This window comes from Suncus etruscus, chromosome 13 (genome assembly GCF_024139225.1).
Source record: "Suncus etruscus isolate mSunEtr1 chromosome 13, mSunEtr1.pri.cur, whole genome shotgun sequence".
Lineage (NCBI taxonomy): Eukaryota > Metazoa > Chordata > Mammalia > Eulipotyphla > Soricidae > Suncus > Suncus etruscus.
The window spans coordinates 87,454,849-87,468,985 of NC_064860.1; the positions used below are offsets into that span (position 1 = coordinate 87,454,849).

At 30.7% G+C, this 14,137-nt stretch overlaps 1 non-coding gene across 1 annotated transcript; it reads left to right on the top strand.

Moving 5' to 3' along the window:
* Window positions 1-6,505: 6,505 nt before the first annotated feature.
* On the top strand, window positions 6,506-6,612 carry LOC126026606 (U6 spliceosomal RNA). Its single transcript, XR_007501829.1, has one exon. It is a non-coding gene; the product is annotated as a U6 spliceosomal RNA (small nuclear RNA).
* Window positions 6,613-14,137: the final 7,525 nt, after the last annotated feature.

Consider the following 14,137-nt stretch of genomic DNA (forward strand, 5'->3'; position numbering starts at 1 on the left):
AGGATCACCCAGTACCTAGCCAACCTCCATCGTCACCCTTGGCAGTGCTCCTAGTGCCTCAGAGCAACATATGACAATACATTACATCCAATAGGTGCCAGGGATAGAATTAGATTATTTGTATGGAAGACATGAATTTTTATCTTTGTACTATCTTTCTAGTCCATATTTTTATTTTTTATTCAAAGCATATTCATAGTTATTTTATTCAGTTATTTGTAGTTGAGTTTTAGACATTCAATGTTCAACACCAATCCCAGTACCCGTGTCAACCTCCCTTTACCAATGCTCCCAGAGTCCATCCCATAACCCCCCCCCCCCACTTTTCCATCCTGCCATCATAACGGTCGCCTTTACAAGTTTGATTGTTAAGGTTTGTGTCACAAGATTTCAGTGTTGTTGACTCCATGATTTTGGATATTTAGTTCTGTCCATCCTTAACACTGTCGAGATACCTGAATCACCTTGAACCCTGTTCAGTTATTTCACATCTGTCTTTCTCCCATTCACTCTATTTTTCCCTTCTCCTCACTATTCAATAGGATCGAGTGTTCTCAGCTAGTTCATATTTAGACAATTCTATTATAATTTGGGTAACATGGTTTCAATGGTGTTAACATTTACAGTTTTGATGAACAATTTACTATACCTTCATCACCCAGAGAGTGTCAAGATACTCCATCAATGCCCATGTGTCACATCTGGTCCACCTCTTCATTCCTCTATATCCTCTTCTACTGTTGTTTTTTCATTTGCATTTCCCTCATAGTAATTTTTCTGATCTAAAGGTTTGTCACAATTTGATTTTTGGTACCCTTATTTTGTTATCCTGTATGTTTCAGATGAACAATATCTGGTATTTGTCCTTCTCCCTCTTTCTTTGCACTAATGATTTTTATCCTTTCAAGTTGCAGTGAAGTTCAATACTTCACCTTTTATTACAGTAGAGGAGTGTTCATTGTGTATATATACAAGAATGCATTTATCTAGTCACCTGTGATAAGATATTTTGGAAGCCTTGATGTCCTATTATAAATACTAGACATGCAATAAAAGTAAACATTTCTATAACTTTTCTATTTAGTACCTGTGTTTGTGGGGTAAAGGCAAAGAATTGCAATCCCCGGGCAACATGGAAGCTCTTTTCCTACTTTAGTGAGTATCTGCCTACTATTTCCTGTAAAGTTTAAACTAGATAACATTCCACTAACAGTGAAGGAGCATTCCTTTTCCACAAATTCCTGTCAAAACTCATTGTTAACAAATTTCCGTTTACTCTTTCTTTCATTTTTTTATATGTCATTCTCACTTGAGAGGACAACTCACTGTTTCTATTTGCATTTCCCTCATAGTTAATGATGATGAATATTTTTCAATCCCTGCTCACTGTCAATACATCCTATTTAGGAAAGCATGTCTTCATCTTCCCTCAACACTTTGAAGTAATTACTTGGCTTATTTTTCTGAGCTTGTGAGCTATTTATATGTCATAGATACTAGTACTTTAATGTGTGGCATGAAAATGCCACTGTTAATGCATCTTTTTATTTTATCCTCTTTCTAAAAAATCTTTTTTAGTTTGATGGCAAATACATGTTTATTTTGGTTTTATTTTCTTTTAATTCCAGTCAAATAATTTAAGACATCTTTAGGGTGTATCTTTAATATTTATTAGGCTGTGTTTAATAGATTTTATGGCTTTGGTTTAATATAAAGATATTTAACCTGCTTCAATTGAATTATTTTGACAAGCATGAGATATAAATCCATTTTTTTTTGGATGTGGCTATCTAGTTTTTCTAAAACTGTTTTTGTGAAGGTTTTACTTCCTCCACTACATGCATCCAACTTTGCCAGAAAAAATGAACATTTTATCACTGTTTCTGTAGCTGAGGGTTTATTTCAGGTCTTTCAATTCTATTCCACTCTACTCAGGTTTTCATGTCTCAGGGCTAAATAATTCCATTAAAATGGTAAGGAGAAATGAAGATGTATTTCCCAGAACAGAATAATATTGACAGTTAGTAGAAATTTAAAAATACTCATCAGCACTTACTATGAAATAAATGCAAATAAAAACAATATCTCCTAAGTTAGACAATAATGTATAACAAAAATAAGTTTTGGTTAGCTTAATTTTATGGTATAATTTAAAGTCATAAAGTATGATGATTAGCAACTTTTTCCTCATAATTGCCTATTTTATAATTGTGTTCAGATATTTATTAGTGATTTGGGCCACACCTAGCAGTGTTATCAAAGCTCTTGAGTAATTCAAGCTCTGGATAATTACTATATTTGGTGCAGGGAATCAAACCTGAACTGGGTTCTTCAAGTGAATAAACAAAATAGATAAACATTTGGCAAGATTGCAAGGAGAGAAGAAAAATCTCCAAAATATATCAAGTCATAGTTGAAAGAGAAGAAATTACAAAAATAAAGGAAGAAAACAAAAGAAAAAGAAAGAAATCACAAACTTAATGAAATGAGTTATGATATTAAGCCAGAGAACCTAGAAGAAATGAAGATATTCTTGGAATTAATATACCAAACATGTATGATGAGGAAGTAGAAAACTTAAACAGACCAAGGATAAATAAGGAAATGACAACAATAATTAAGAATCTCAAGAATGAAAACCTTGGTCCAGAAGTTTTCACTTGTGAGATCTATCAAACTTCATAGAAGTGTTTTTACATAATTCTACAAAAATATTGAAGAAACAAAAAGCTTCTTTAAAGATAATAATATAGTGCTGAAAACTAAAGACTCTCCTAGAAAAGAAATGTTGAGAAAATTTACTTTTTAAATCCAATGTTTCCCTTTTTATTAACTGTTTTTTTATTTTGTGGTTTACATATGAAATACAGGGAATTATGAGATATTGGTCTTGTATCTTATTGCTTTGCATACTGATTAAAAATTCCTAATAATTTTTCTATTTGAATCATTGTGATTTACAACATTATTTATAGTTGAATTATAGGCATACAATGTTTTAGAATCAATTCCACCACCCACCACCACTATCAATCTCCTTCCACTAATATTCCCCAGAATCTATCCCAGGAAACCACCACCCACCTCAGCCTACCAACGTAACAGCCACTTTTTAAAGTTTGTTAAAATTTGGATCTCCTGAGATATTGAACAATATGAATAAATATCCAAGATTACTAGATTTCATTATTGTTGACTGAGTTGGATACTTAGTTCTGTCCTTTCTGAACACCAACAGTGCACCTGAGACAATTTAGTCCATCTCCATCATTTCATGTGTCTTTCTCTCTCCCCAATCAATTTCTTTCTTATCCTCATAATTCTGAACCTCGGATATTTTTAATAACCCCACTAACCCCCATAAATCATTAAAGTTTTTTATGCAGTGTTCTAAATACCATATATAAATGACATCATCTTGTATTTATTCTTCTTCTGGCATACTTCATTTAACAAAATATCTTCTAGTTCAATCCATGTTGCTGCAAATTGCATGACTGCATTATTCCTTACAGCTCTGTAGTATTCCATTATGTATATGTACCACATCTGCTTGATCCACTTGTCTGTTGTTAGATGTAATGTTGATTTGAATTTTTGCTTTGTTTTGTTTTGTTTTGTTTTATTGTGGAGTCTTTAATGTATTTTAACATTTAATCTGCAAATAGTAATAGTCTAATTTCTGTCCGATTTAAATGCTTTTGGTTTCTTTTATTTTTCTGGATTGTGTAGCAAGGGCTTCTATATCTGAATTGATAACAGTAAAAGTGAACAATTGAAATGTATCTAATCTCAAAAGTGAGCCTTTTCTTTTTCTCCTCTTTCTTTCTTTCTTTCTTTCTTTCTTTCTTTCTTTCTTTCTTTCTTTCTTTCTTTCTTTCTTTCTTTCTTTCTTTCTTTCTTTCTTTCTTTCTTTCTTTCTTTCTTTCTTTCTTTCTTTCTTTCTTTCTTTCTTTCTTTTCTTTTCTTTCTTTCTTTCTTTCTTTCTTTCTTTCTTTCTTTCTTTCTTTCTTTCTTTCTTTCTTTCTCTCTTTCTTTCTTTCTTTCTCTCTTTCTCTCTTTCTCTCTTTCTTTCTTTCTCTCTTTCTCTCTTTCTCTCTTTCTTTCTTTCTCTCTTTCTCTCTTTCTCTCTTTCTTTCTTTCTTTCTTTCTTTCTTTCTTCTTTCTTTCTTTCTTTCTTTCTTTCTTTCTTTCTTTCTTTCTTTCTTTCTTTCTTTCTTTCTTTCTTTCTTTCTTTCTTTCTTTCTTTCTTTCTTTCTTTCTTTCTTTCTTTCTTTCTTCTTTCTTTCTTTCTTTCTTCTTTCTTTCTTTCTTTCTTTCTTTCTTTCTTTCTTTCTTTCTTTCTTTCTTTCTTTCTTTCTTTCTTTCTTTCTTTCCTTCTTTCTTTCTTTCTTTTTCTTTTCTTTTTATTTCTTTTTCTTTATTTCTTCTCTATTTTATTATTTCTTCTTTTTTCCTTTTCCATCTTTTTGTTATTTCTTTTTCACTTCCCTCCTTTCTCTCTGTCTCATTCTTCAATTTCCTTCTTTCTCTCTTTCTCTTTCTTTCTCTCCTCTCTTCTTTTTCCCTCTCTTTATTTTACACATTATGATATTGGCCAAGGATAAGTTTCTACATCCAGTGAATGACTCACAGGACTTACAGAAGATCCATTCCTGTGAGATTTGCTGTTCCTCACTGACATATTACTTTGGCATGAAGACTTTGCATTAGCCTTGCCAAGACATTCATTAAATTTATTGAAGTCTGAGACCTTCCTTACCTCTTTCCTTTTCTCCAGATGCATTATAGTCACATATTATTTTGGCTATCATGAAGTCCTCCTCAAAGTCTTCAAGGGGCAACCTACCTATAAATCTTTTGAATGACCAATGGCATCTTGTCAAGTATTTCTCAGAAGATACAGACAAGCACTTAATGTCTAAAATAGTATTTATAAATCTTTATTCAACTAACTTGCATCATAATTCTGACAATTTTAAACCAATAGTATTTATGTTTTCCAGTGTGTCAGCAAGATATTTAGGTAGCATAATAAATTATGTAACTATCAAATTTAATTAATAAATGATAATAATTGGCTGCAGTATGATCTCTGTTCATAAATTAATATTCCTATACATTGCATTTTCACTAAATGTTATGTAGTGACTCCTTAGTCTTTGAAACTACTTGGTAAATGTAACTTGTTTGACATTTAACAAAGGTGTGAAGAAATACAGGTTTCTTAGCACGTTCAATAAATGTACAGAATTTTTTCTATTTATGAGCTTTGGCACTTCTAAAATTCTCTATTTTGCCCGGAATATAGAACTGAGACTAGGTAATGAAACTTTCCCCCATAAGGTTGGGGAAATAAGAAAGAGGCAAACAGAAGGTAACTTGGATAGGTGGCAGTGACCTCAGACACATTGGCAATGAAGAAGTTATTTAACAATAAATTTGAACCATAGAACCAATAAACCTGAAAGTATGTGATCCAACTACATTAACTCAACTACCAAGGTACATGTCAAGAAGACAAGCAGGGTAATAGACCATTGTTGAAAGAAAGTTTACACCGGTGATAGGATAGATGTTGAAAAATTGTATGCCTAAAACCACGAGAACCTTTGTAAATTAGTGCCTAAATTAAAAATTAATTCAATATTAGAATTCTTTATCTCTAATAGTTATTTTATATTCTCTCTACAGGATGAAAACTATTAAGTCACAAATTACTTTAAAGTAGCAAAAGTTTTTCAAAAATTACCAAACACTGCTGGAAACATTTAAAATAAAACTAAAATAGTGAAGTATATCTAGTACCATGTTTACATGTCAGTTTTTGTGTCAGTATTTTCTAAGGTTTATATATAAAATTATATATAATTTTACTGTATGTTAAATTGATATGATAATAATAAATGTGTTTATCATTTAGTTATTTTCATTTAGGTTATTTCAGTTTAATTTAGTAATGATATGAGAGCAATACTTTAACCTACAGTCCAGAATTTATATGTTGAGGAAGGATTTTGAAGTATTTGGTTTTTTTGTTTTGTATTATTTTCTAGATAGTGTATTAGTCACAGAAGAAACAGAAGAGAGTCTGGAAAATAATGTTCATATATATGTAGATTCTAGAGTCTAGAGGTTCTCCATATCATTTCACATGAAAAAAAATACAAAGTGGTTTAGAGGTAGGAGACAGAAGCACTAGATAACATTAAATTAAAATCTTTATTGGGATTTCCACTGGAAACACCTAAACTGTTTAGGATTTTGGTTACTTTGAATAATTCTGGTGAGTTCTAGAATATAGGAGTGTTGTCTTCTCTCAGGCTTCTGTATGAAGTACATGAATCAGTTAGTTAAAAAAACGGCTCCCAAATGATTACCAAAAAACTATGTTTTCTGCTGGATCCCATTAACCCTAATGAAATGACTAACAGAAGAAAAAAATCTCCCAACAAGAAGGACTATTTTTTAAAAAAGAGTTTAAGATATAATATAAGAATATATAGTGCTCGCTTTGGCAGCACATATACTAAAATTGGAACGATACAGAGAAGATTAGCATGGCCCCTGCACAAGGATGACACGCAAATTCGTGAAGCTTTCCATATTTAAAATATATATATATAATATTTATAATTATTATATGTAATACTTATATAATATATAATAGAGAGAAAAAGTATATATTTTACATATAAGCAATATATATACTCTTATCGTATAATACTTCAAGACATAAATTGTGAATTCATATTATAGACAAACTGCAATCACTTAGACTCCTTTTAAATAGTAATCGTAAACTGAGCCAAAGTTTCAGGAGCTCTTCTTGTCAAGAGGAAGACTATGGAAAGTAGATCTACTGTAGAAGCATGAATACTACAGAAATTAATAAACTTGACTTGGAAAGGGAGTATATTTATTTGTCTTGTATGCAGCAGTCCCTCGAACTGCACATGATCCCCAGGCATCACCAGGAGTGATGCCTGAACAAACAACAAAGCCAAAAGTTAGCCGTATGTATTGGTGTGTGTGCGTTTCTGTGTTTCTGTGTTTCTGTGTGTGTGAACAAGTTTTAGGCATTTATACTCATGTTGGGGGCAGGATAAAAGAAGTGACTTTTGTTGGTTAAAAATATGTATCTATGTATATGTGTATATATGATATCATATTATATAATTATTGCATTTATATAAAATATTATAAATTATGTTATGTAATTATTATGTTATAATTATAGTATTTATTATTATAATATATAAAATAATAACATGTCTGATATCATAATATAAATATATATTATATTACATATGATATAGTTTATCAATTATATCTGCTGTAGAAAATTAATAGTCATACAAATGACTCCTAACAAGAAAATCCTAGTCAAAACATTGCAAATATATTATTTTTGATTGAGAATATAAATTTTTATAAATCAATTATATATATTATATTATAAATCATTTATATTATAAATCTTTATAAATCAACCTATTAAAATTTCTTACTGGCTACTCCTAATAATTTAAGCAAAATTCTTGAGAGATGTTTATTTTTTTAATTGTTAAAAAATATAAAGGTAACATATAATAAGAAAATCTAAAATTATAAATGACCTAGATGAATTAAACAATTATAGTACATTACATGTAATCAAAATTAGTAAGAAAACAGCTGTCAAAATTGGCATGAAGATGCAATTAACTTAAAAAGACTTCCCACAAAAGATATATATCTATACAGATATTGGCAATTTCTAAGTGAATAAAATGGTACTAACCATCCTGATTCATTTGAAAAGAATAGCATGCAATGATGATATGTTGGAAATGATATAGGACAATTCAAATGTTCAAAATGTTTTAATGTAACCATAAAATCACTTAACTAATTTGTAAAACTACCTATAAATTAAATGTATACTAATTCTGTAGCAGTTACTTGTGCACATAAAACTACAAGACCATGAGATAATTTGTAAAGAAATTTATATAGAAACTGTATAAACATTGGCAAAAATATAAAAGGGTACTGCTAGCATCTAAAATAAAATGAAAACATAAATTACACTATATTCATACTCTTTGGGAAATAGCAGAAAACAGAAATCTCCTGAGATATTGAACAATATGAATAAATATCCAAGATTACTAGTATTATAAGTGAGACACAAGAGAACTCACTGTTACATCAATATCATAACATTTAACATTTTTGTAACAATGAACTACTATAACAAAACATAAATAAAAGGGTTAAAATAAATCAAAATAGAGAAAAATACATAAAACCAAGCTCATAGAAGACAACACATTTTTTGTTTTTGTTTGTTTTTGTTTTGGGGCCACACCTGAAGGTACTCAGGAGTTACTCCTAGCTCTGTACTCAGAAATCACTCCTGGCAGGCTCAGGGGATCACATTGGATGCTAGGGAATTAACCCACATGCAATTAACCATCAGTCATTCATAGGAAAGGCAAATGCCCTACTACTGTGCTATCACTTTGGCCCCTGAAGACAACAAAATTGGAAGTAGAGAAAGAGTTTCTATTTTCTGCATTATAGCACTATAGCTGCCAATATAATGTTAAAAGAAGCACAGCAATTCTTTGACAACATTTTCTATCCTTTGAGAAAAGTAATTCAGTTCTTGTTGAAATGAAAGTACCTTTGTCAAGGATCTACCTTCATTATACATCATTTTACTTAAAGTAGCAGTTTTTAACAACCAATCAACAATCTGAGTATTTCTTTTAGGACTTATTTTAGTGATAAGATATTCCCATATTCTCATGAGACTTAAAGTGCAACGTCTTATTTAATCAAACAAGTGCTTTATATACGCGTGTTTTATATTCTTTTCAAATAGAGAAATTTTCTGTATATTTCTAAATAACTAAAGTTTTAATTTAAGAAGATATACGTTATTTTATCAAATTCATTTGGTTTTATAATGAGATAATCAAATCTCTTCTCCTTTATTCGACTAATTTGGCAAATGTGAATGTTTGAGATATTCAAATATTAATCCAGCATTGTCTACTTAATATCAACCACATTTGTCATGCCATACTAGCAATTTTATGCATTACAGAATTAAATTAATTTTAATTGTGAAAAGAAAATGTATAATGTAAGTTTGTAACTTCTCAAATGCTTAATTTTCCAGCACATTATTAAACTCAAGAACAATATTATACACAAAATCCCCATAACTTTTTGTACTTACACCACTTAAGCTCTATACTATTGAACAATAATTCCTCATTTATTCCTATATATGTATAATTATTTATGATACATTTCCTTATTAATTTACTAAACATTTAAATATTTTCACTCCGAAGTTTTTATAATGGTGTGATACCTAAGCGTGCATAAGGCTTTGAAATCTTCGTTCCAATTTTTTTTGATTAATACCAAGATATGAGATTGTCTGATCTTAGAGTAGTTCTAATCTTAAATTTTTTGAGGATGTTACACATTGCATCACCTAATGGTTGCATCATATGTTTTCATTCCCAACCACATAGTTTGAGGATTCTCTCTTCTCCATATCTTCAACAACATTTACTTTGCTGATAAGTTATCACAAGAGGTGTGAGGTAATCATTTATGTGGTTTTGATTTACATTTCCTTGATGTAAATATTGTGTGATTAACTTTTCAAATCCTTGTTGGACATTTAGATGTCCTCTTTGGAGAACTGTTTGTCCATTGCCCATCTTATATCAAGCCTTTTGATGCTTTGCTCTTGGTATTTTATATATATTTTGTCACTAAATCCTCCTCAGATTATTGTTTTGCAAATATTTTTTAAATTTCATAAAATTCCTTCATTTTATTGCTTGTAAAGAAGCTTCTAAATGTGACATTTGATGCTTTCTCACTGGTCTATATTTATTCTTGTTGCCAGAGATTTCTGTACCATAAACAAGATAGCATTTCAAGACAAATTTTATGCATGCTATATATTTGTACATACATATAAATTTTTGTGTCTTGAATTGTTTATATAATATTATTTTGTACCCATTGTCTAATATATTTATAAAATTTCTCTACATTAACATTTATATATATTTCCTCATACAGAATGTTATGGTTTATTTTCCAGTCTATGTTTTTGAGTAGTTAATGGATTTTCTTTTGGTACTAAATTTAGCAATGATGTTTGTCAGCATAAATCTTTGAATTATTTATTTCTTTAACAGAGATTCTCAGGCATAGAATTGATAAAGGTAAACATTTTAAAGCTCTTCATTCCTAGTTTGTTGCTTTAAGATTTTATTATTTATATAAATCTTTATTTCTTTATGAAGGATCATACTGCCTTAGAAATTCTAATCTCTTTCTAGGTCAATGCAAATTATGTGATGTAAAGAGAGAAATTTTTATCTATCACAAAAGAGCAGAGTTTCATAAAATCAAAGACATGTTCTATTTCTGCTAATTATACCATTCTTTTCCTTTTTTTTTTTTTTTGTGGGGGAGAGGGAGTTTAGGTTCAAAGATTGTAGCTCAGTGGTTGAGTATAGATTTCTCGATGTATGAGGTATTAGGACCACCAAAATTGTTTCCTTAAATAAACAGAAAATAAACAAGCTGCTTCTACAAATTACAGAGGAAGGAGAACAAAGAAATTTAAATCCATATTTTCTTTGTGAGCTGCAGAGCTGAAGCAGACAAAACAAAAAGTGAAGAGTTGTATTTAACATAGAGAAACAACTTATTGTATTGTGTTTAACACAGCTGAGTTATATATAACATATTTGTATGTTTCTGAAAAATTTAACATCTTTTGCTGCCTTTAATGAGCAGAGATTTTTCTTTTCTGCTTAATCACCTAAAATTGGTAGCCAGATAGTACAGCTTTGCCCAATTTGATTCCCAACAACACATGGTCCCCCAGGAACCACTGGGTACAACTTTCTGTTATCAGTGTTCCCAAGTCCCCTCATGTCCCCTAATCCCAATCCCCAGCCTGTCATTTAACAGAAATCTATTTAAGTCCACTTATTAAAGTTTTGGTATGATAATTTCAGTTTTGTTAACCCTGTGGTTTAGATATGTAGATATCTAATAGTTATGTACTATTTAACACCAAAGATGAACTTGTGTCCTCTTGACCCCTAATTCTGTTATTTTTCATGTCTTTCTTTGCTCTCACTTCCACTCTATTTTTTTATTCTCTTTACTTCTGGGGTAAAGGGTAATGTAGATATTTCCCCTCTAAACCATTACAGTCTTTCATCCAGTTATTCTAAATACCAACTAGAAGTGATATTATCTTGTGATTATTCTTCTTCTAGTTTACACTTAATTTTGTCTGGCAAAGCGAGTTGATATTAGAAAGCAATGTACCACAAATACTTCTTACATGTGTTTATTTTTGTTACAAGTTATATCCTTTTTCTGTTTCTTTCTCAAATGTTCACTTAAAATTAATAGAGGAAATAGTTTGTCTTAAAGCACCTACACCAGAGGATCTGAAGTTTTTCTCATCTGGTGGAAGCAAAAGCAGGCTATTTGAAGTCAAAGAGCTTGCTGTAATTTTTAATTTTGTAGGATCTTATAATGATTTATGTAGCTCACTTATTCTAAAAACAGAAGAGTACTTTTATTGTCCAGAACTGTGTTAGATAAGAAAAATTCAGCAGAAAAATAATTGGTCTCTCTTCAAGGGAATTATAGTAAAAATGTATGTAAATTTACAGTGCATATGTACTTGATACCAAAATTAAACATTTAGGCTGCATAAATAACAACAATTTTAAAATTTGGTCAACTGTTTAAAAATATCTTTTTTTTGTTTGTTTGTTTGTTTTGTTTGTTTGTTTGTTTTTGTTTTTGGGCCACACCCTGTGACGCTCAGGGGTTACTCCTGGCTATGCGCTCAGAAGTTGCTCCTGGCTTGGGGGACCATATGGGACGCCGGGGGATCGAACCGCGGTCCGTCTCCTAGGCTAGCGCAGGTAAGGCAGGCACCTTACCTCCAGCGCCACCACCCGGCCCCTAAAAATATCTTAAAGGAAGACATTTTGAGCAACTAAAAGACTAAAATTTCACAATAATGAGGACACATTAAATACATTAGAATAACATGTTAAGCTTCTCCAATGTTAACTTTGCCAACCAACTGAATTATTTTCTTATAGGAAATAAAGTCAAAGGTAATTCATGTTAGTTATAGATTCTCTTCATAAATATATAAAAATCCAGTTTATAATCCTCACATTCCTTTTTCTTAATCAGTTATAAGTCTCTGTGCCACATGAATAGGATTTCTTATTAAAGGCTAAACCCACATTAATTTCATGGAAGGAGAGAGAACTTTTCACAGGTCCCTCCAGCATAGAAAGATGTCAAAATTATAGCCAATGATTGCGTATTTGAGCTGGAGTCCTTCTAACTATATTCTAAAGTATTTATGCAATGCTTTATTCCCATAAAAATATATGGTAATAGTGCAGCATAATCTAATCTAGTCCTACTAAATATAATAAAATGAAACTCACCAATTCAAGTTGTCCAATTCATCCAACCTGAGCTGTGTGATTTGTGTAGAAGGTAAGGAGCTATAACCAGGTTTATGGTATTTAATTATGCTTTTTGTTTCTTAATATAAAATAATCATGAAGAATTTAAATAAAATACCTTAATAACTGTTTTTGTTGCCAACATAATCATAACCATCATGATCATTGTATTAATTCTTATTGAGCACATTCATCTTCGAAATTACTCTTTCACATATTAAGTTTATTTAAATTCTTTCATATAAAGTTATATTTTTTAATCCACTACTGTTTACATGAATAAGAGGAAACAAGGACATTAATTTATCTAAGGAAACAAGCTGAAACTTGATCCCAGAAAACTAGTACAAATGGAAAATCTTTTGCCCTGCACTCCACCGCCTGCACTATAGCGATTTTAGGTTTTCTAAGCTCAATCTTTTCTAAAGTCTTTCTGTGGATGACTTTAAAGAATATTAAAGAATATTATGTTTGCTCTATGTAGCTACAAAATAATTTTAATGCAATTACTTAATGGAAATAATTTGTCTCAAAATTCTTAAAATATTCATCTCAGAAGGAAACAAGATGTCACCAATTTATCAAGCATCTATATTTGTTAATAGAGATATTATACATGTTCTGAGGTTTAAGAAAAAGGGGCTGAAGTAATAGTACAGTAGGTAGAACATTTGCCTTGCACCTGGCTAAACCAGGTTAGATCCCTGACATCCCACATGGTCCCCCGAACCTGCCAAGAGTAATTTCTGAGGAGTAATTTCTGAGCTTAGAGCCAGAAGTAAACCTGAGTGACACTGACCAAAAAAAATTTTCCTTTTTATAATAGATGTTCCCATAGTAACTTTATTAAATATCATGCTAATAATGTGTTTTGAATTTTTTATTCTGCTATTGCTCCACTGCTAAAGGGTGTAATCTGAGGTTCACACTCTATCTAGTTTAACATACACTAATTTTACAATATTGAGACATATGTGTTAGCAAAGTGAATAAATGCCATTACCCTCAAGAAATATCTTAAAGCCTTGCATGCAGTTGACCCAGATTTGATCCTCGGCATACCATATAACCTCCCGATCCTGCCAGGAATGATTTCTGAGTGCAGAGACAGTTGTAACCCCTATGCAACGCCAGTTGTGTCACCTCCAAAAATATAGAAATGGAGTTATTTTGTTTATGACTGAAACCCAACTGCAAACATCCTTGTAATCATGGTGCTTATATAAAGATACATATTAAAAAATGAAATTAAAATTAAAAATTAAAAAATAGAGAAGAAAATAAAGATATTTTAGGGTAACTAATTTCAAAATTAAAATGTATTAAAATATAATTTACATAAAAATTTCAAAAGTTAAAAAATGTACAAATAAGGGATTTGCTATTTTGCTTTTAGATACATCCAGCAGGTTTTATGGATCAATCTTAGAGGGATCAGGGGACTAACTGGGAATTTAGGGATCAAACCCAAATTGTCTACTTCCAAAACAACTGCATTACCACCTAGACTATCTCTCCAACCCCAAGAAATATTTTTTTTAATTCTGAAGTTCCTGTTAGTGGATGCTGATAAAATTTAAATTCTAAGTTTTTAA